Source organism: Symphalangus syndactylus, chromosome 18 (assembly GCF_028878055.3).
Source record: "Symphalangus syndactylus isolate Jambi chromosome 18, NHGRI_mSymSyn1-v2.1_pri, whole genome shotgun sequence".
NCBI lineage: Eukaryota > Metazoa > Chordata > Mammalia > Primates > Hylobatidae > Symphalangus > Symphalangus syndactylus.
Genome location: NC_072440.2, coordinates 101,741,321 through 101,764,555, shown reverse-complemented (window position 1 = coordinate 101,764,555; position 23,235 = coordinate 101,741,321). Strand labels below are relative to the sequence as shown.

The window sequence follows — 23,235 nt, the reverse complement described above, 5'->3', positions numbered from 1 at the left end:
CACACTTCCCCTACCCGCCCTACCCTGGAGTTCTTGCCAGGAACTAACCCAAAGCTCTGTGGTCAGTAACCTTTTCATACGGAGCTCAGCACAGCAGCTACAGGAGTAAGCTGCGTGTGGAAAGAAAGAAAGACAATCGCGTATATCCTTTCATTATTAGACGGCCCCGTGGCCTTGTCCCTGCCCTATAATTGACCTTCGTGACTACCTGGCTTCACCCCCAACTATGAAAACACACCTCCACCCTGCCACTGCCACCCGGGACCTTATTTTACAGGAAACAAAACCGAGGGCAGGGTTTGGCTCCTGGTCACATGACAACAAAGGGTTCGTGCTGGGACCTGGGACCACCTCAGGCTCAGAGGAAAGGGATGTCCCAGACCCGTTCCAGTCAAAATCTGCGGCTGCCTGTTTTGATTCTGACATTTCCCCCCAAAGCCAAGTCCTTGGAGCAAGTGGAACTTCCAAGCTTTTTATTGGTGGCCCCTGGTCTGATGACCCGCTCAGGAATCTATTTAAAATGTTTTTCTTTTAAATGACAGGAGTAGGTAAACAGGCTTTGAAAAAATATAAGCAATACAGATGGGTACTATCAAGAAAAAGTAGGCCGGGCGCGGTGGCTCACGCTTGTAATCCCAGCACTTTGGGAGGCCTAGGCGGGCGGATCACGAGGTCAGGAGATCGAGACCACGGTGAAACCCCGTCTCTACTAAAAAAAAATACAAAAAATTAGCCGGGCGTGGTGGCGGGCGCCTGTAGTCCCAGCTACTCGGGTGGCTGAGGCAGGAGAATGGCGTGAACCCGGGAGGCGGAGCTTGCAGTGAGCTGAGATCGCGCCACTGCACTCCAGTCCGGGAGACAGAGCAAGACTCCGTCTCAAAAAAAAAAAAAAAAAAAAAAAAAAATAGTGCCTGCCCCTCCCCGCAGCAATGCCTGGAGCGCAGACCCAGGCCAGGGAGAAATGGCTGCCACTCGTTGAAAAAGAGCCGTCACTTTTTCACTTCTAGATTCTATCCAAGGAAAGTCCACCTTGTGGCTCTCGAAGCCACTGTTCTATTTCATTCCTATCGCCGTGAACTCCCCTGACGAGGGGTGGTTCCTTGTTGCTGTGGCTTTCCTTGCTCCAGGCGCCCTCAGTGCTTGCAGCCTGGCCGCGTGTGTGCCTCTGCTGGGATGACCCCGTCCTGTGGCCCCGGGCCCCATCGGAAGGCCGGCTTTCCCCACCTTGAGCGGCTCAGCATCTGCCGGCTGACCCCAGCCCTTCCTTCCTGGAAGCCCTTCCTGTCTCGGACTCTGACCTGCCACATGGCTTGCTCAGATGCTCAGTCGGTGAGCAGCAGATGCCTTAAGCAGCCACTGCTGGGGAGGATGTCCCATCTGGAAAGATCAGATCTAAGAGGTGATGTCATCCAGACCCGCGATCAGCAGAAACTGGGGCAAAAGCAAGCTCTGCAGCCTTCCAAAGGGGCCTGTCTGGAACCTAAGAGGGAGTTTGATGAGAAAACAGGGCATGTTAGAGACGGCAGGGAGGCATGGTGTAGATTTTGTCCCTCCCTGGGTAACAGAATTTGAAAAGACTGGATCAAATCAGGTCAAAATGCTTACTCTGTGCTAGATGCCAAAAAGAATACAAACGAATGTAAAATATGGGCTCCCCCTCCAAGGAAACATAACAGTCTCCCTTCCCGGACACTGCTGTGATTTGACTATACTAGGTAGGAGATTTAGCAGAAAAATCCAAAGCCCTGTCCTCTCATGTCCCAGAGGTTCATTGTCGCCTCCAGCACTGGCACCGATATCATAGGGATCAGGCTCCTCCCGGTTTCAGCGTGTCCTCCCTGGGGTGCACGACCTGTCCTCGCGGCTGCTGGAACTTGGGTCATTATGTTGAAATTCCAGCCGTGGGGACTGAAAGGGATGCTCCATCCTTGAGGACATGAACTCCCAGAAGTGGCACACCCGCTTCTGCTCACATCTCCTTGTCCAGAACTGAGTGAGTTCAGGGAGGCTGTGAAGGCGGCGCTTTCTCCAGGGGCACGTGCTCACTTTTGGGGTACCAGCTGGAAGAAGGGGAGAAGAGGCACGCAGGCATCACAAGCATTTTGAAGCAGCAAATAGTGCACTGTGGTGGGGATAAAGGAGACACGTCTGGAGGCAGCTGGCATCTGTGAGACACTGGACCGTGCCCAGGTTCTAAGATGTCACATCTGATGAAGGCCACTCGGCATGTGTGCTCCACTCACAAAGGCGCTCAGGACCTCAGTGCTGGAGGCCCTCCAGGGCCGTGTGTCCCCGCACCTTTTGATTGAACACACCCCTCCGGAGGTGCTGTCACCCTCCCAGGCAATTTGGTACTCCTCTATGTACATGGTTCATTTTGGCTTGAACTTCAACCTGCTCGATTCTTCTACCCAGGAATAATTAAATGCAGCAACCCAGCCCTGAACTGAGAGCCTGCTCTGTGCCAGGTGGGGAGAATGTGGGGGTCAGCTGAGAAGGGGATCCCGTCCTAGGACCCTTCTAAATCAAGTCACAGAGTGATGGTGACAAACGGCAAACAAATAGGTCTTTACAGCCCACAAAGTGTGCAGAGAGTGGTGCTGGGCCTGGAGTGACAGTGTGTGCAGTGGTGAGGGGCAGGCACCCTGAGAGATAGGGACAGTGAGGCTGTAAGGCAGGACTACGGGGGCAGCTAAGGGACTGGGGCTTGATCTCCAGGGGCACTGGGCCAGACACCTGCAGCAACAGAACCCCTTTCCCAGCCCCCAGAGGGCGGCCAGATGGTGAGGCCCCGTCCCTGCCTGGCCTCCCGGGGCACCACTGTCCACTGTCTGCCTCCACCCCTGAGGCTGTCTGGGCCCTGGGGCAGACCTTGGAACAGGTTGCTGTGGACCGTGGGGACCCCCAGCACCCCCTGAAAATGCTGTCTTTTGTTCCATCAGACCCAGTAGCTCTCCAGGCTCTCCTGACCCCAGCGTCCCTGTGGAGAGGAGTCCCAGGCACTGGGGAGCTGGGGCTTGCGTCCAGGCCAGTGGCAGGGGGGCCATGCTCCCAGGGCCCGGCCACACCCCCTGGGGCAGGCAGCCTGCCACACGCTGCTGGCTTTTTCCATATTTACTCCTGAACTTTCCTTCAAACAATCAAGAGGAAGTACCCTCAGCCCAGCTGCCAGGATACACGTGTCCTCAGCCTTTTCCAGGGAGGGAGCTGCTGCCTGGGGGTGGGGGGTGGGGGTAGTGCTGGGACGGGAAGGAAACCCAGCCTGCTCCATCCAGGAAGCAATAAGCCGGCATCACTGGTTCCATGGCCGCTCGTTCTTCAGATCGGGAAAGAGGGACATCCAGCACCAGGTGGCAGCGGGTGCTGGGGGCTGCCCCTGCTCCATCCACCAGCACTCAGGCTCCCCATGTTACAATAGGTGGCTGGTCAGACATGAGCAAGGCAGGAGAGGCACCCCCACCCCACCAGGTGTGTTCGCGACCATCAAGGGATGGTCAGGCGGTTGGTGACCGTCTCTCTAAAATAATAATGGGGCCGGGCGCAGTGGCTCATGCCTCTAGTCCCAGCACTTTGGGAGGCTGAGGCGGCTGATCACTTGAGCCCAGGAGTTCGAGACCAGCCTGGCCAACATGGTGAAACCCCGTCTCTACTAAAAATTAAAAAATTAGCTGGGTGTGGTGGTGCATGCCTGTAATCCCAGCTACTCAGGAGGCTGAGGCAGGAGAATTGCTTTAACCCGGGAGGCAGAGGTGGCAGTGAGCCGAAATCGCGCCACTGCACTCCAGCCTGGGCAACAGAGACTCCATCTCAAAAAAATAAAATAAAATTAAAAATAACAAAATAATAATAATTGGTTGCAGCCAGCTCCAGGGAAGGGCAGTCTCCTAATAGAAAACACCTGAATCTGGCCATCAGCAGCTGCCCCATGAGATCTCAGGAGCTGGGCAAATGGGCTCACACATGTGCACTGAGGTGAGACGGCGGAGTATAAGCGGTATATGACATTCTAGGGACATTCGACTGGCATAGGAAGAAGGCCTCAAGGAAGCATGCGTACAGCTCCAGTAAACACACTGCACGTGCTCCCCTCCCAAGTGCTGGCGGCCACTGTACATGCGACAGCCCATCCCGAGGGAGGAATCGGGGAGAATGGATGCAAGGCCCCGGCATGCCAACATACAAAACCCCAAGTCAAAGGTCAAGCCCCCGCACTTGTCTTTCGAGTCGCCCACTGGGCCCGCTTCCAAGTGTGCTTTCCTTTCTTTTCATTCCTGCTCTAAAGCTTTTTAATAAACTCATTCCTGTTCTAAAACTTGCCCCAGTCTCTCCTGCCTCATGCCCCTAAAATTCATTCTTCTGAGGAGGTTGCTGCAGCCCCGTATGGATTCGCCGCTGCTAATATCTTTTGCTGCCGTGTGACTCAGATGACTTCCACCACTAACATGGAGAGGTCTGTGCCTAAGCAGGGCCAAGTCTGTGATGGGGGCTTCCCATGGGTGGGCTTCGGGCTCTCTCTCTGTTGCTCTCTCTCTCTCTCTCTCGCCAGGACCTTGTTTTCCAGTCTCAATCAGCCAGGCGAGATGCTCCCTTCCACTACCCCTGAGGACACACCATGTTGCCAGAACCTAGAGGGCATCACTGTTGAAACCCCCCTGGGCTCGGGGGCTGTAGGCAGAGCAGAAGCCCCTCCTTTAGGCCCCCAAGCTCCACTTCAACAAACCACGTGGCTCTAACCAGGGCTTCCAGGTATGTGAGTTTGCCAGGGCTGCTGTCACGTAGCACCACACACCGGGGGCTTAAACAGCAGGCACGTCCTGTCTCACAGTTCTGGAGGCCAGAGACCAAGATGTGGGCAGGGCTGGTTCCTTCTGAGGCTGTGAGGCCTCTGCCTTGGCCTTCTAGTAACTTGGGCTGAGCAGGGGGACAGAGCCAGCCTTGGCTCTTAAAGCCACAGTGCCCTTATGGTGCCCCGCAGGCTGGGGCAGGCACCACATCCAGTCCTGGAGCTGGGGGCCTTCAAATTCAACTTGCATCTGCCACCAGCATGCAGCTCATCACCTCCCCTTCCCAGCCAAGCAGTGACAACCAAGGCCAAAATCTGTGGGGGCTGATGCCAGGTGGAAAACGCCCTCTAGATGAGGAATTGGGATGTATGTACAATTCGAGGAATCTGATGAATAATTTGGGAGTCACTGAAGTGGGTAAGTCCACTGTATCCTTTATCTACGTCGCGTGCTGTGGAAGAATGCTGAGTGGGTTTCTTTCTCCTTTTTGATACCCACACTCATTGCCTCCTTCAATAATAAAACTGCATCCATTACAGGCTGAATTCCTGTTCCTGGAGAAGACGGGCACGGATGGGTGCAAGGGGCATTCAGGAAGGGGCTGACCCAGGCGGGCTGGAGACAGACAGCAGGGGCACTCAAGGCGATGCCAACAGGGTTCCCAGGGGCACTGAGGATGGGAGCCTGGCGGGTGAGCACCCAAGCCCAGCAAGGTCCACCCTTCCTCTCCTGGCCTGGAGGCTGTGGACCACCACCACACAGGCCCATGGACTCAGGGCTCTCAGGCTTGCAACAGGACATGGAGAAAAGACTGAGAAGCCCAGCCCACAATGGGGATTTCTGGAATGTTCCCTTGGGAATGGAAGGAACAGGGACCTCTGCAAAGGCTGGTTTGATTTTATTGCCATGCCTTTTATATAAGCCTTTCTCAGTCCCCCCACAGCCCCCCTACACTTGAATTTCTGCTTCTGGATATGTGTGTACAGATGGATAAAAATCAAACATAGAATGTGATATCACTCTCCAGAACATGTAAAGAACTACAATTCAACGACAGCAACAAAAAAAAGCCCAGGCTGGGTGCTGTGGCTCACACCTGTAATCCCAGCACTTTGGGAGGCTGAGGTGGGTGGGTCACCTGAGGTCAAGAGTTCGAGACCAGCCTGGCCAACATGGCAAAACACCATCTCTACTAAACATACAAAAAATTAGCTGGGTGTGGTGGCACGCTCCTGTAATCCCAGCTACTCAGGAGGCTGAGGCACGAGAATCGCTTGAACCCGGGAGGCGGAGGTCGCAGTGAGCCGAGATCGCACCACTGCACTCCAGCCTAGGCAACAAGAGAGAAATTGTGTCTCGAAAGAAAGAAAAAAATGTTAAACACAGAATTACCATATGACCCAGCAGTTTCATGCCGGGGTATATATCCAAAAGAACTGAAAGCAGAGACTCCAACAGAGAGTGCACACCCATGTTCACAGCAGTATTATTCACAGTCGCCAGAAGGTGGAAGCGACCCACTTGTCCCTCCACAGAGGGACGCATCAGCGCAGTGCGGCACAGTCACACAGTGGATGCTAGTCAGCCATGGATAGGCATGAAACTCAAATACCTGTTACCACACTGGTGAACCTCGAAAATACGATGCTAAGTGAAATAAGCCAGACACAAAGGGACAAACATTGCATGATTCCACTGATAGGAGGCACCCGGAAGAGGCAAATTCATAGAGAAAGTCAGGAGGAGGAAATAGGGAGTGTTTTGTGGGTGCAAAGTTGCAGCAGGGGATAATGAACAAGTTCTGGGGATGGATGTTGGTGATGGTTGCACAACAATGAATGGATTCCTGCCACTGAGCTGCATGTTTGAAAATGGTTAACATAAGGCCGGGTGTGGTGCCTCATGCCTGTAATCCCAGCACTTTGGGAGGCCGAGGCGGGTGAATCACCTGAGGTCGGGAGTTCAAGACCAGCCTGACCAACATGAAGAAACCCCATCTCTACTAAAAAAATACAAAATTAGCCGGGCGTGGTGGTGCATGCCTGTAATCGCAGCTACTCAGGAGGCTGAGGCAGGAGAATTGCTTGAACCCAGCAGGCGGAGGTTATGACGAGCTGAGATCGCGCCATTGCACTCCAGCCTGGGCAACAAAAGCGAAACTCCATCTCAAAAAAAAAAAAAAAAAAAAGAAAGAAAATGGTTAAAATAGCAGAGGAATTCTCCCCATGCAAGGGACAGGCCATTTCTCCTTGTCTGATGAAAAGTTCTGCAGATGCCCCAGGTGACAGTGTGACGCTTGTTGAGCAGTGGGCCAGGCCCGGCCTGGGACAGGGTCCCCGTGTTGTGATGGAGGGGAGGCTGGTGTCCAGGCCGCCAGGGGCACCCAGTGCTCCTTCGGGTGCTGGCTTCATGCGTGGAAGTCGCGCAAGAGTCACGGAGGTAAATTCAAGTTGAGTCATTTGCAGGATGTGCAGAGCGGGGTGGGCCCTCCAAACTTGGCAACCTTGGAGGAAATGATTTTATATTTTTTGACTCTCATGTAACCTAGACACTCAGCTGGGACTCTATTTCCTATTTCAAGACTTTTCCAAACAGTTGTGTTTCCAAAGACCTTCCTAAACACACGGCTAGGGGAAGGAACAGGGCCTGCTGCTCCAATTCCCTCAGCTCCCAACGCCCCTCAAGTGTTTGCACAGGAAAATGGTAGCGTAGGACACCAGGCGGGCAGGAAGCCGCGGGAATCTCAGAAGCTGCTTTCTGGATTTGACCTCAGGCAATTAAAAAATAGCAAAATAGATGGTGAGTGGAGAGGGTTTACGAGCTGCAGACCGGCAAGGCGCTCGCAGGCACCGAAAGACACAGCGGAGAGTCTGCCTGTGTGCACGCAGGCCTAGCAACCAGCATTGGCTCACTGTGCGTTCCCGCACTCTCGGGGAACTTAGCCTCCCGCGGGGCAGGCAGAGGCTGGGAACTAGAGCGAGAAGGCCCGCGGGTCCATCCCATGGTCTCACTCCCTGTCCTCTTGTCCCCTTCCCCTTGGGGCATTTCCAAGGCTGCAGATGCCCCCCATGGTGCCTGACGTCATGCTTTGCCCATCCCAGGCCTCCGTGGGTGATGAGAGGCCTGAGTTGAGGCACCAGCCCCAACTGTGTGCGATCACGCCATTGAGCAGGGAGAGATGGGGCTGGGGGGAATTTCACTTGCTTTTGTTACATTTCTGTAATGTTTATGTCTAAAAATAATCAGCATACGTTTCTCTTCCAATTAGGAAAACCGCGGCAAATCAAGCCGGGAGCTGGGGCCTGGGCAGTTCATTATCCTGCTGGGTTCCCCGCTCAGGCAGTTCACGCGCGCAGGCCGCCCTCTGGAAGAACTGCAGCTGGAATGAGCAATTCCCCTGAGAAAGCGAAGACACAGGCTCACAAGGGAGAATTCTGGGCAGAAACGGAGACGGAGATTGGAGTGAAGCGTCCACAAGCCAAGGAGTGCCAAAGATTGCCAGCAACCCCCAGACGCTGGAGGAGGCAGGGAAGGAACCTCCCCAGGAGCCGTTGGAGGGAGCAGGGCCCTGCTGACACCTCGATGTCAGACGCCTGGCCTCCAGGACGGTAAGAGAACGGGTTCTGTTGTTGTGAGCCACCCAGCTCTCAGCACTTGGTTATGTGGGTCACAGGACACCAGCAGAGCCATATCTACTCATTCATTTCAGAAACGTTGTGCCAGTACGTACCAGGCACTTTCAAAGACACCGGGGATACGGAAATAAAGAATAAACGGGATCCTTGCTCTTAGTGGAGTTTCCATTCTAGTAGAGGAAGATGAACAAAAATAAATAAATGATAACTTCTGTCTGGACGCGATGGCTCACATCTGTAATCTCAGCACTTTGGGAGGCTATGGTGGGCAGATCACCTGAGGTCGGGAGTGCGGGACCAGCCTGGCCAACATGGTGAAACCCTGCCTCTACAAAAAACACAAAAATTAGCCAGGTGTATTGGCACACGCCTGTAGTCCCAGCTACTCAGTAGGCTGAGGCAGGAGGATCGCTTGAACCCGGGAGGCGGAGGCTGCAGTGAGCCGAGATTATGCCACTGCACTCCAGCGTGGGTGAGAGTGAGACTCAGTCGCAAAAAAAAAATAAATAAATGATAAGCTATGACAGCAGGGAGAGCTGTGAGAGCCACACAACAGAGGTGTCAGAGAGGGTGTGGGTTCCCTTAGGCTGCCCTTGCCAGGCACTACAAGGTGGGTGGCTGAAAAGGAAGCAGCACCACCAAGCCGTGGCTGGGTTCGGCCCATGGGCCATTGTTTGTTGCCATGCTCTGTATAACAGGTGCCTCTCCTGGGGGCACAGAATGAGCCATGCTGATCTCCCTGTTTTGTAGGGGGAAACTGAGGCAGGAGGTTGCCTGACTGGTCCCTGAGCAACCACGGGTGTGGACACAGGCACCTCTCTCCAGAGTTCTTTCTGGTTGGAGTTGGCTTGTCTTGGTCCATGGACCTACAGGGCCTGACTTCTGATGGGAAGGAAATTTGTAGCCACTCTGCTGGGGGACGGGGGCTCTGGGCAGAGCACCCGGGTCTTCTCACCTGTCCCAGAGCCCTGGCCCACAGCCTCCTCCCAGCCTCCCTGGCTCTGTCCTCGGCTGCGCCCAGGCTGCATTTCCAGGAAATGCCTCTCGTTTCCCCACACAGGAGAGGAAGCAGGAGGCCCTGAGCCGGGATCAGCCTCCAGCTCAGCTCCCAGGAAAATGGGTGCCCCTCGCCTCACCCCCACCCTTGGGCCCACCCTGGCTGAGGCTCAGACCACCACATGCGCGGCTCTCCTTGGTACCATGCCGACCGGAGGCCAGAATTTGGGCTGTTTTGAGCGAACACAGGTGAGTTTCTTCCCCTCTCTCATGCCCTTCTCCATTCATTCACTTATTCATTAAGCCTGTATGTAGTAAGCACCTGCTGTGCACAGCGCTGTGCTGAGCGGCAGGTGCCTTGGTGGCGAGGCCCTGCCATGGAGTGCCCACCTCGTGGCCGCCAAGCCCTCCAGGGCACAAGTGTCTTCACAAGACTTAGGCTTTGAAGGAAAATGAGTCCAGTTTAGCGGGACTGTGGGAAAGAGGGGTGCTCCACTCCACGTCCAAGCTGGACAGGAAGACCCCACCCTCCCCAGGAAAACCAGGCAACGGGAGGCTCACCTGACTCCACAGTGTGAGGAAACTGAGGCAGGGGCTGAGCGGCAGCCTCTGAGACCCTCTAGCCCCTGGTCCTGCCTTGGCTGCGACTGGGCCTGTGACACAGCAGGGACACCAAAGCCCAATCATGAGCAGGAACATCAGGACATGTGACCCCCTCAAAGCCCCTCTTAGCAGAGGCGGGGCTTTCAGACCTGAGCAAGATTCTGCTCATGTGGCCCCACACAGAGAAGGGGTCCTGCTTCCTGCACTCCAGGAGGTGTGTGAGGTGCCTGTGGTGGGTCCAGCTCTGAGAAGAAGCAACGGCGGCGTGACAGGGTCTTTCCTGTCCAATCAGGACCACGGAGCTAGAGCAGCACCCGAGGAGCTACGTGTCCCCATCCAGGGCCACAGTCCCCATTGCCCCATTCATTCAGTTGCTGCTGCCTGCCAGACACTCACATGGAGCCTCTGAACGTGGCGTGCCCCGCGTCCCACTGACAGCGCTGTGCGTGCTCCTGTATGTGGAAACCAGGGCAAGCAGGGTGAGTGACTTGTCCACTGTCATGCAGCTGCTGCGCGGTGGGGCTGGGATTGCACCCAGGGACTGACCCAAGCCCCTGCCCAGCCCCAGGACCCCAGATTCTGGGCTGGCCCCTGTTCTTGAGTTTTAGGACCCCCACCACCTCCCCAGCATTGTCATGCTGTCTGCGTTTTTAGGCTGAATTGTGTTCTCATGGAGGGAGGGACCGTCCTGCCTCTTATGCACCCACACCCCCATCCTGCTGCCCGGGACAGTGCCAGGCTGCTGGGGGCATTTGATGAGATGTGACGTGTAAAGAATCTGATGGTGCCTGGTACAGAGTCGTTCCTGGAGGATGCTCAGCCTCACCCCTCCCTGCCCAACCCACCAACATCTCTGGCCCAGTGCAGATCCAGCTTAACCACAGCTGTGGGTATAGCAGGAGCATTATTCTGGTGGGTTCTGTCCACAGGACAGTCCTCTATCCGCATGACAAGACGCCATCACAGTGGCCTCTACAACGTACAATAAGTACTGTACGTCCAGGAGGAGTAACCATGCTCTTTGCCATGGCAGAAGGTGGCAGTCGCAGCAGTGCTGGCTGTCATGGCTGCTGGTGAGGCACTGCGTCTCTCAGTTACAATGGGAACCAGCAAAATGAAATTTACTTATTGTTGCAAGATAATAGCCAAGCCTTTTAAACATATGGTTTTCAAACAAACTCATCGCCATGGTAACCCTCTTAAAACAAGATGCAACCTGGCTTAAAGAACCTGAGAGCTAATTCTAGTAGTGCTTTGTATTTAGTTACGCCTTTCTTCTGAATTTAATGGACTTCACTCACTAGGCTCCACTAACATCTTCTGAAGTCTTAGGGGACAGATACTATTAAATCCATTTTACAGATGTAGACACCAAGGCATGGACGGGTTAAGTGACTTGGCCACTAACTGAAATCTTCGCCATGAGCAAGTCCGGACCAGACCCAGGTCTTGTTTCCTTCTGTTGTCTTCACTAATCAGTCCATCCTGGATTTTGAAAGCCCATCATCATGAAAGGCTTAGAGTTTCCCACAGCTTGGCCTGGGGAGCCCAGATGCTGCTGCCATTCGCGTGCAGAGAAGGCTGCTGGGCCAGGAGGCTGCAGAGGCGAGCAAAGGGCAAGGAGGAAGTTGTGGCTGAGGTTCCTGGGATGAAAAGATCCCCACGGAGAGCTCCATGGGCTGGGACAGCAATGCAAGGACCCAAGTGCCCCACAACTCACTCTGGTACAGCTGACACCAAGCCACACCCGCCGGATTACAGGGGAATCTTTTACTCCCTGCCAGCCCCAGGGGCCAATGGAGTCTTCCTTGAGCATCCAGGCAAAGCCCTGCCTCGGGCCTTTGCACCAGCCAGTGGTTCTTGGGTGGGGCCCCAGGCCAGCTGCAGCAGCAGCATCTGTGATGTTGGAAATGCAGGTTTTCTGCCCCCACCTCAGACCCACTGAATTAGAAACCCTGCCTTACATGCCCTCCAGGGGCTTCTGATGCACCCTGGAGATCTCTGCCTAGAACGTTCCTCCCGGATACCCTGGCCAACTCCCTCCCCTCCTTCCAGGCTTTGCTCACTTCTCACCTTCTCAGAGAGGCCTCTTCCGAGCCAGCCGATTTCTTGCATTCTCAGCCCTGCCCTCCCAGCTCTCCTTCCTGCCCAATGGCTTGTGTGGCCTGCATCGTGTCTACTGGATCTTGTCTGTCTCCCCCGTGAAGCATAAACTCAGGGAAACGGCTCTTTGCTGAGTCACCTGCACAGAGTGCTCGATAAGTAGTGGTTGCGGCAACTGTGACTTCTGGCTCAGGTTGATAGACGGGCGAATGAGGAGTAGCAGCAAGTGTTCGGGTGGGTGGGATGGGGTGGATGAGTTTTGCTTTAAGCATGTGGAACTCAAAGTGCCAGCGGCCACCCAGATGAAAGGCCCAGAGGCTATCTGGGAGGCAGCTCTGGGACACTGAAAAGAGGTGACACTGTGGAAGGAAGAAGAGTGACAGGCTTAAAGACATCCTGGAGCATGTTAACACCTGCGTGGGTGAGGATGAGGAGTCGGCAGAGACCAAGGAGGCCGAGGACAAGAGGGAAATGGAGGCCGTGTCGAAGCTCCCAGGGAGGCTAGCAAGGCTGGAGATCGGGAGATGAGCTTCTCTCCCACAAGCTTGAGTGGTGAGTGGAGGGGACTGGAGGGGGGTCCCAGCAAGGAAAGGGGTGATGTGCAGGGGAAATGGGGACAGGGAGGGGAGTGCAAGGAGAAATCAGAGCAGTTCTGCAGAACCCTGGAAGGCAGACCTAGCAAGGGCAGGAGGAAGCAAGGGGGGGGAAGGGCAGGGAGAGATGTTTTGATTTTCCAAATCTCAACTCACAATGAGATCATCTGAAATGGGAGAGAAGGCAACTCGGGAAATCCAATCAGGTAGGCGTCTCAGCCAGCTCAACTAGAAGATCCCTCAAATCCTGAGAGGCTGAGATTCGTGATTTTGTCCTGCATTGGAAAGAAACCTAAGGCTACTAGAAAAATATAGTTGGCCTCCTTCCACCCTACTGCTTTGAAGTTCCATCTGGGTTTACAGAATAGTCACAAATAGGGTCTGCAACCGACAACAGTGAGAGAATAGTAACTTCCTCGTGCATTAAGATGTGCGTCTGGGACTCTCACTGGGCAGGATGCCTGGGGAGCGGGGAGGGTTCCACCCCCTGCAGGGAGCTGCACACCCGGAGCCTGCACCAGCATGGTGACCTGTGTCCCTCCTGACACTCCTGCCTCAGGCCGTCCTATCTCCAAGGGTAAGGACTGACATTGTCTTAGAAGTTTCCATTCACCCAGTATGTGCTCATGGGGAACATTAGATGTTTTCAGTAGGAGGCAGCATGCTGCTCACCAAAATAGTTCTTTCAAATATTAACTGTCAGATTTGTTTTTTTTTTTTTTTTTTTTGAGACGGAGTCTTGCTCTGTCGCCCAGGCTGGAGTGCAGTGGCGCAATCTTGGCTCACTGCAAGCTCTGCCTCCCGGGTTCACGCCATTCTCCTGCCTCAGCCTCTCCGAGTAGCTGGGACTACAGGCGCCTGCCACCACGCCCGGCTAATTTTTTGTATTTTTAGTAGAGACGGGGTTTCACCGTGGTCTCCATCTCCTGACCTCGTGATCCGCCCGCCTCGGCCTCCCAAAGTGCTGGGATTACAAGCGTGAGCCACCGCGCCCGGCCTCTTTAACTGTCAGATTTGTTATTGTATTAATTTTGGAAAATGTACATGTTAATAAAAAAACAATTTTAGGAATAAAAATTTTCAGGACTGAAAATTTCCCCACGTTCAAAGAGATGTGTAATGTCCTAAATCAAGCTACTATAATTATAAACGGTTAAATATAAGGAAACTCCAAATAAAGGCAATTACACTATTTCCCAAGGGGAAGAAAAAAAATTATGCCAACTTGTATTTATAAACTTTTTAGGGATGTCACAAGAAATAAGCAAATATTTACTCACGGTATTTATTTATACATACACTTTAAAAATCACGTATTCTAACACTTTGCTGTTTCCTTCCAAAGTTTTGAATAGAATTCAGTTGCTCCAAGACACACATTCATTTACATATGGGTTTTTTTTCTTTACTAAAATACATTTACTTTTAGTATTCTCAAGTGCAAAAGAGAGTTGAATCTTCTATTGCATGTGAAATGGAGACTAGTCTTCCACAAAGAGTAAAATGAAGTTTTGTAATTGCTTATGATGACAGCAGAAACTCTAGGATTTTGTTTTAACTTCATGGCTACATGGGTAAAGTCAGGTTTGAAAATCATTTCAAAATCAAAATTTATCAAACAAAAAAACTGGACAGGTTTTTATTTTTATTTTTTTGAGATGGAGTTTTGCTCTGTTGCCCAGGCTAGAGTGCAGTGGCACGATCTTGGCTCACTGCAACCTCTGCCTCCCAGGTTCAGGTGATTCTCCTGCCTCAGTCTCCTGAGTAGCTGGAACTATAGGCACTTGCCACCACATCTGGCAAATTTTTTTGTATTTTTAGTAGAGATGGGGTTTCGCCATGTTGACCAGGCTGGTCTTGAACTCCTGGCCTCAAGTGATCTGCCTGTCTCAGCCTCCCAAAGTGCTGGGATTACAGACGGGAGCCGCTGCGCCAGGGCCCTGGATAGGTTTTTAACGCGTTGAAAGTTTTCCTTAGAACCACAAAATCTTTTAAATTTTCCTATAAAACCCTATAACTATTCCATAAAATATATTTTGTACTTAATTTACGCTGAAAATAGAGCTTTGAAAAAAAGCATTAAAAACTCATTTCGTGTCTTCAGTCAAAAAAAATTCTCATAAAACTCCAGCAAAATGTTTCATTACACAATTTATCACATTACAATAGGAACAATTACACATTTGGGGGACACATTTCAGTATGGGCTTTGTCAACATACTCCTGTAAGAATGCCATCAGTTGATTAGGGTAGTAGGCAGTGATTCTCAACTCGGGGTTGCAGCCATCATTAGTGGGTGGTGGAACCACAGTAATGCATGTGAACTTTTTTGGGGGGAGGTGTAAACGAACTAGAGCAGGACTGGATAGAAAAATAACAGTGTCCTTTGTATGATGCAAGATAACAATTTTCTAATACCTTTGATGTACATGTATTCTGCACCATGATGTCAAATGGATTTCTTACTGTGGGACAAAGTAAAAAAACATTGAGGGAGGCTGAAGCACAACAATCACTTGAACCTGGGAGGCAGAGGTTGCAGTGAGCCAAGATTGCGTCACTGCACCCCAGCCTGGGCGACAGAGTGAGACGCTGTCTCAAAAAAAAAAAAAAAAAAAAAAAAAATTGCCAGGCGCAGTGGCTCACGCCTGTAATCCCAGCACTTTGAGAGGCTGAGGCGGGTGGATCACGAGGTCAGGAGATTGAAACCATCCTGGCCAACATGGTGAAACCCTGTCTCTACTAAAAATACAAAAACATTAGCTGGGCTTGGTGGTGCATGCCTGTAGTCCCAGCTACTCGGGAGGCTGAGGCAGGAGAACTGCTTGAACCCAGGAGGCAGAGGTTGCAGTGAGCCAAGATTGTGCCACTGCACTCCAGCCTGGTGACACAGTGAGACTCCATTAAAAAAAAAAAAAAAAAAAAAAAGAGAAAAAAAGAAAAACACTGAGGTAGAATTTTGGAAACCCAGAGAGGCCATAACAGGGAAAAGAAAGAGCAGGCCAGGTGTGGTGGCTCACACCTGTAATCCTAGCACTTTGGGAGGCCAAGGTGGGCGGATTGCCTGAGCTCAGGAGTTCGAGACCAGCCTGGGCAACACGGTGGAACCCCATCTCTACTAAAATACAAAAAATTAGCTGGTCATGGCGGCATGTGCCTGTAATCCCAGCTACTCAGGAGGCTGAGACAGGAGAATCACTTGAACCCGGGAGGTGGAGGTTGCAGTGAGCCGAGATTGTGCCACTGTACTCCAGTTTGGGCGATAGAGCGAGACTGTCTCAAAAAAAAAAAAAAAAAAAAGAAAAAGCAGAACCCAGGTTTCTCAACTCCATGTCCTGTGCTTTTCTGACTCTCCAAGAGCCAAGAGGTGTCTTCCTAGCATGGTCACAGGGAGGTAATTCCCCCAGCACCGAGGGTGTGAGTCAAGGGTAAGCTCTGTGCAAGGTGTATGGCTGGGCGTGAGAAGGTTACCTTGCCCGTAACCTTGCTGCTTACTCCAGTGAGAAAAAAGAAGCAATCAGAAGAGCATATCCACCTGCTCCCCTCACTGCATCTGCCTACCCGCCCGCCTACCTATCTACATTTGCCAGGTACTCCGCCTGCCCTCTCCCTATGATCTGTGGTGTTTCCGTAGGCCTGAGCTCTACATATGCACTACATACCATTCCCTTTGGCTACTGCAGTAGTTTAAAAGTATGTCCACAAATTCCTTCTGAAGTTGCCAAATCTAACAAATAAAAATACAGGTCGTACCTTAACTTTGAGATTCAGATAAAGTCATTATTTAGTATAAGAATCCCCTATGCAATATTTTGAATACACCTATACTAATAAGCCTTTGTTTATCTTTATTTGGATGTCTGGCCACCCTACTTTGTACTTAGTGACTCCCTTCTAACAAATCAGAGTAAGGGATGACATGCAACTTCTAACACTAGGTCATAAAAGACACTGGGGTTCCCATCTTAGTCTCTTGCTCTCTTGGATGGCTTGCTCTGGGGGAAGGCAGCCATGCTGTGAGGACATTGAAGCAGCCCTGCGGAGAGGCCATGTGGCAAGGAACGATGGCTGCCTGCCGAAAGCCATGTGTGGGAGCTTGGAAGAGGGCTCTTCTAGACCCAGGCAAGCCTTTAGATGACTGTACCCTCAGGAGGAACTTGGACAGAATTACCCTGCTAAGCTGGATTCCTCATCGACTGAAATTGTGAGGTACGTTTCTTTTAAACCTCTAAGTAGTGGGTAGTTTGCTATGCGGCGACAGAGGACCACCACACGGACTTCCCGACATCACTCCAGGAGCTGCCCTCTGTCTGGCATCATCGCTTTCAGTCTTTCCTGATCATTCCCAGGGGCACACAGACAGGCTATAATATCTACCCTCTTAAAGAAAGCCCTCTCTTGATCTCAAATGTCCTATTTTCTGTTCCCCTGTATCAACTGTTGTGCATAATCACTATTTCTGATTCCTTTCCCTCATTCTCTCCTCAACTACTCCAATTAGGCTGTTCAGCATTCCCAGCCCCTCTCAAACAGCTGCAGTCAAAAATTTAATACCCCTCTTGTATTAAAGCTAGAGTTCAATCTTCAGGCTTCATCAAACTTGACCTAATTATTCATCTAATAAATATTGATAAGTAGCTACGAGGTGCCAGGCATTGTTCTAGATGCTGGATATACAGCAATGAGCAAAACGTATCCAAACCCACATCCCTACCCTTACTAGGCTGCTGTGGAAGGAAGTGGGGCTGGGGAACCAACCATAAACAAGTAAGCCACTACGAAGATTTATGAATGAAACAATATGATGTCTGGGATTAAATATTTCAAAACAATGGGAAAATGGGTAGGAGTGAGGATGAAACAGGGTTAGCTACTGTTGACTACTGAAGCAGGTGCTGGGTACATGGAAGCATATTAAATTCTTCTCTACTTTGGTATACGTTTGACATTGTCTATAGTAGAGTCTTTTTAAAAAGCACGTTGCATATCATCTCATCTTCAATCCAGGAGATGGGGTGTGACAATCTAAATAGGGTAGTCATGACCTGATGGGGTGGGTGAGAGAGTGACAGGAGATGGCTGGGGAAGAGCATTCCATGCAGAGGGAATCACAGCTGCAAAGGCCTTGGCTTAAGAGAATGCTTGAGTGTTCTAGAAACGACAGGGAGGCCAGCAATGCAGAGGATGAGCAGGGGGAGGGGAGAGCACTGGACAGGCCAGCTGGGGCCACACAGTGCCTTGTGGGCTGCTGTGGGGACGTAGACTGTTACTCTGAGTGAGAACATGAACCACGGGGCGTTTCAAAAAGAGAAAAATGATAAGCATTCAATCTAAAGTCTGCAATTCTAGCTACTCGAGAGGCTGAGGTGGGAGGAGCACTGGAGGCCAGGAGTTCAAGACCAGCCTGAGCAACATAGCAAGCCCGTCTCTAAAAACAATAAATAAATAAATAAAAATAAGATGGCTCGTGCCTGTAATCCCAGCACTTTGGGAGGCTGAGTGGGGAGGATCACTTGAGCCCTGGAGGTTGAGGCTGCAATGAGCTGTGATCATGCCACTGCACACTAGCCCAGGCAACAGAGTGAGAACCTGTCCCCACATAAATAATACGTACATAATAAAATAAGCTGATTCTGGTCAAAACAGAATCCCTCATTACCTCCTCACCCCCAAACTTATTTCTGCTGTGGTTTTTGTGGTACCAAGCAAGGACAGTTCCATCTTTGCCATTGCTAAGGCCAAATATGTCAGAGCTATGCCTGGCTCCTCTCCTCCACATCCTGTCAATCCTACCTGCAAAACCTATTGGGGCCCTGCCCTTGTTACCCCTGGGCCAGACCCATCACCTACCCAGGATGCTATGGCGCTTCCCAAGTGGTCTCCTGCTTCTGCCCCAGCCCCACGCACCCCACCCTCTCCTGTAGCTGAAGAATAACTGAGGGAGTTATTCACAAGAGATGGGAAATCCATAGAAATGTCCTAGGAACTTTTCAATTGTTGTACCATAAATGGTACTTAAAAGAATGTTATGAAGGTTGTTTTTGTTACTTTATAATAAAATGTTATAAAGTATTTGTTTTTGCTCTTCTGACAAATGATGAATAAAAAAGATGCTAAAACTCTATTCTAACTGGTGGAGTTAAAACTATCAAGCCCCATATAGTGAAGGAAAAGAAAGAAAATGATAACCAAAATGACTTTTCCATTGTTTTACTACATACAAATGTTTTGCAAAGTTACTACATTCATTTAAAAAATAACTTGGGTTATACTTACTATAGAAATGATTTTTATGGGTACACATGGTCATAAAGATGGAAATAACTGGCCGGGCATGGTGGCTCATGTCTGTAATCCCAGCACTTTGGGAGGCTGAGGAAGGTGGTCAATAGTTCGAGACCAGTCTGGCCAACATGGTGAAACCTCGCCTCTAATAAAAATACAAAAATTAGCTGGGTGTGGTGGTGGGTGCCTGTAGTCCCAGCTACTCAGGAGGCTGAGGCAGGAGAATGGCTTGAACCTGGGAGGCAGAGGTTGCAGTGAGCTGAGATTGTGCCATTGGACTCCAGCCTGGGTGACAGAATGAGACTCTGTCTCAAAAAAAGAAAAAAAAAGATGGAAATAACAGACACAGGGAACCCCAAAGGCTGGGAAGGTGGTGAGGGTTGAGGAACTGCCTATTGGATGCAGTGTCCACTATTTGGGTAATGGGTGCATTGGAAGCCCACTCCTCACCAGTGTGCAATATGCCCATCTCACAAACAAGCACATGTGTCTCCTCGAATGTAAACTTTTTTTGAAAAAAGATTTTAAAAGGTTATTTCTTTAGATTTTTAGGTTGAACTGTATGTAGACAGAGAGTTAAATAAATTATGGGTCAGCCATGTAATGAAATACTCTATACAAAGGATGAGGTAGATCACCCTACATATTAATATGTATAGACCTGGGAAAATATCTCTAATTTATTGTTAGTTATAAAAAAATCAAGTTCAGGAACAGCATATATAGTGTGATCCCATTTGTATTATTAAAACAGATGTGTCTATCATTGTCTATAGAACAGAAAAATATCTAAAAAACATAACCTTACAGTGTTATATCTATAGAAATGGTTTTGTGAGGAGCCATGAAACATGTCCCTTTGATAAAGCAATTCTTTTTCTTTTTTTTTTTTTTTCCGAGATGGAGTCTCGCTCTGTTGCCCAGGCTGGAATGTGGTGGTGCGATCTCGGCTCACTGCAAGCTCTGCCTCCCGGGTTCACGCCATTCTCCTGCCTCAGCCTCCCGAGTAGCTAGGACTACAGGCGCCCGTCACCATGCTCAGCTAATTTTTTGTATTTTTAGTAGAGACGGGGTTTCATCGTGTAATCCCAGCACTTTGGGAGGCCGAGGGGGGCAGATCACAAGGTCATGAGATCAAGACCATCCTGGCTAACATGAGTAATTCTTTTTCAATGAAACTTTCTGTTCAAGGACAACAAGCACAGAGAAAGAGACGAGTCGTGAGCAGCCCAGGAGTGGTCAAAGTGCGCCTGTGGGAAAAGCCACCACCAGGTGAGGGAAGAGGACCAAACGGGATCCCCCATCACGTCCCTCCCAGCCATGTTCCCCCCTCTCTCCAAAGCCACCACTATCCTAACTGCTGAGCACAACTTGGAAACAAACTTGGGCCTTAGATCTGGGGTGTCGGAGGGTGAGGGGATCTGGAGCAGGGGAAGGGGAGAAATGGCAGTCCAGGACACCCCCAGCTCAGTCCCGATGTAAAAGCCATGCCCTCAGAGCCCCATCTGCGAGGAAATGCTTCTAGCGCTGGCTCATGAACACCCCCAGCTGCGTGTGCCTGGGACAGAGACCCACGGGAAATGGCCATTTCCTAGGGCTAGTGAGTAGTATATCATACACATGGAAAAATTATGGAGTAGAGTATGAAAGCTGCATAAAACTTGAAAACAGGAAACTTCGAAGACATGAAGGATTAGAGCAGGCACGATGGGAATCAGCCCTGAAGAGGCAGGCCTGTGTTAAGGGCTGAATCGGTAGGAAAACTGGGGCAATGAGAGGGACGGGTCGGGCCTAGAAGGAGTGCCCATGCAGCTGTTGTCAGCAGATGCTCTTTCTGTGTCCCTCAGACTCAGCGCATTCCCTCTGCCTGCCCTTCAGCAACTCTGCAGAGCAAAAGCGGACACCTCCCCTGCTCTTGAAAACTCTCAATGGTCAAGAAGCTTTGTCAAGTCCTCATGAGCCTTGCACAGTGCCAGGTGCTGTACCTAATGTAAGTGCCTCATTTTACTCTAATAAAAACTAAGTATTAGGCTGATCTACAGGAGGAAATGAGATTCACAGAGATTAAGGGAACAGTCAAAAGACACAGAACTAGTAGGCAACAGACCTAGAATTCGACCCTGTGTCAGGGTGGTTCCAAATCCAAGCTCTTTCTACTACACTGCCAGCCTCCCAGGTGCCCAGAAGTGATCCTGGCCCTCCTCCTCTACCCTGATGTCCTGACCTCTTGGTGTGCTGAGGGCGCTGGGTGAACAGAGCACCGCTGCCTGCGGAATCTGGCCCTGCGGAATACTGGCTGCCCACAGAACCAGGAGGCCCTTCAAGAAGGAAGGAAAAGAGGGGCCTGGGAAAGCCAGGAGTAGACGTGACAGAGCCTGACCTCAGGGAACAGGCCAAGGGCATAAACACCCAACCCCCAGGGACATTCCAGCCAGCAAAGTGTCCCTCTCTAAATTTTTAAAAACCCCCATCCCTGAGGGAGGCAGCGTGGAAACAGAGAAGAGAAGGCAACAGGAAGCTGCAGCCCTTCCTTTGAGAAGAGGTGGACACTGAGCAAGAGTTTAGGGGGAAAGAAGCTGAGAAAGGACAGTACCGGTCCAGGGGTTGGAACAGCTGGAGGACTCCCTGGTACCACAGCACAAATGGGGCTGATTGCCCCAGGAACAAGAACATACACACATACCCCACCTTCCACACACCTTTTTTCTGTAAACAGACCTCATTTCTCGGACCACAGAAGTGGACACGTGGCCGAGCTGTTCCCTGCCTTGGGAACAAGCCAATCTGCACAGAAGCAGAAGCAGCACAGAGAGCAGAGGCAGGGGGACGGGAAACACAGAGAAAAGAGAGCAGGGGAGGCCTGAAGAGAGAAGGAACAATGGTGAGACAGGAGGAGGAAGGGGGGAGTAGGGGAAGGAGAGAGAGAGAAAGAGGGAAACAGAGACAGAGTGCGCATGCGCCAGCTGACTGACTGTGGAGCCATGGATCTAGGTGTTCCTGAGGCCAGTTCCATGTCCCAAGCATGGTTATGTAAATTAATGCATTCTGCCTCTCAGCTTATGCCATTCGAAGTTAGGCTGTATCATTCACAGTCCAAAGAGTTACCATTTCAGTTGTATATAAAGACCCTTAAAAATCTATAAAGGCACCTCCAAAATCACATCAACACTGGAAAAACTAAGGAAACCAAAGTTGGTTCTCTTTTTTCTTTTTTCTTTTTTTTTTGAGACCCGGGTCTTGCTCTGTCGCCCAGGCTGGCCTCGACTTCTCAGGCTCAGGCAACCCACCTCAGCCTCCTCAGTAGCTGGGACTACAAGTGCACACCACCGTTTGTCTAATTAAAAAATCTTCTTGGAGTCTTTCTCAAAGAAGCTATTCAAATGAAAGTATATTTATTTTTATAAATGTTTCCTCCAGTAAGTTTATGTTTGACTGTACTTAAGAAACAGGGAAAAAAAAAAAAAAACCTGAATTAAACTTGTGCCAAGATTAACCAACAGCCTCCACTGCTTGTTTCCCATTATTACAGGTTGGGTATCCCTTATCTGAAACGCTTGAGACCAGAAGTCTTTTAGACTTTGGATTTTTTTGTGTTTTGGAATATCTGTATTATATTTACTAGTCAAGTATCCCAAATCTGAAAATCCAAAACCTGAAAAGCTCTAATGAGCATTTTCCTCCAATGTCATGTCAGTGCTTGATATGGTTTTGCTCTGTGTCCCCACACAAATCTCATGTCAAATTGTAATCTTTGGTGTTGGAGGAGGGACCTGGAGGGAGGTGACTGAATCATGGGGGCGGACTTCCCCCTAGCTATTCTGTGCTAGTGAGTCCTCGGAGATCTGGTGTTTGAAAGTGTGTAGCATCTCCCTCTTTGCCCTCTTCCTCCGGCTCTAGCCATGTAGGACGTGCCTGCTTCCGCTTCACCTTCTGCCACGATTGTAAGCTTCCCGGGCCTCCACAGCCATGCTTCCTGTACCGCCGGCAGAACTGTGAGTTAATTAAACCTCTTTTCTTTACTTATAAATTACCCAGTTTCAGGTAGTTCTTTATAGCAGTGCAAGAACAGATAAATACAGTGCTCAAACAGTTTTAGATTTTCGGATTTGGGATGCTCTCAACCTGCACCATTAGATTATACTCTCTTGGTATAAATTATTTTAAAAATCCCAAACTAATACATAAGCAAGCCAAACAAACCTATCAGCATAAACTAATAAGCGCAAACACAGGCA

At 50.6% G+C, this 23,235-nt stretch overlaps 2 long non-coding RNA genes across 2 annotated transcripts; both read left to right on the top strand.

The window, feature by feature from the left end:
- Positions 1-8,058: 8,058 nt before the first annotated feature.
- LOC134733608 (uncharacterized) lies at positions 8,059-10,491 on the top strand. Its single transcript, XR_010117258.1, has 3 exons — positions 8,059-8,392; positions 9,480-9,664; positions 10,311-10,491. It is a non-coding gene; the product is annotated as an uncharacterized lncRNA (long non-coding RNA).
- A 6,236-nt stretch (positions 10,492-16,727) lies between these two features.
- On the top strand, positions 16,728-22,991 carry LOC129467302 (uncharacterized). The gene is made up of 4 exons (XR_008652361.2): positions 16,728-16,924; positions 20,192-20,272; positions 20,848-20,990; positions 22,898-22,991. It is a non-coding gene; the product is annotated as an uncharacterized lncRNA (long non-coding RNA).
- The last annotated feature ends 244 nt before the right edge of the window (positions 22,992-23,235 follow it).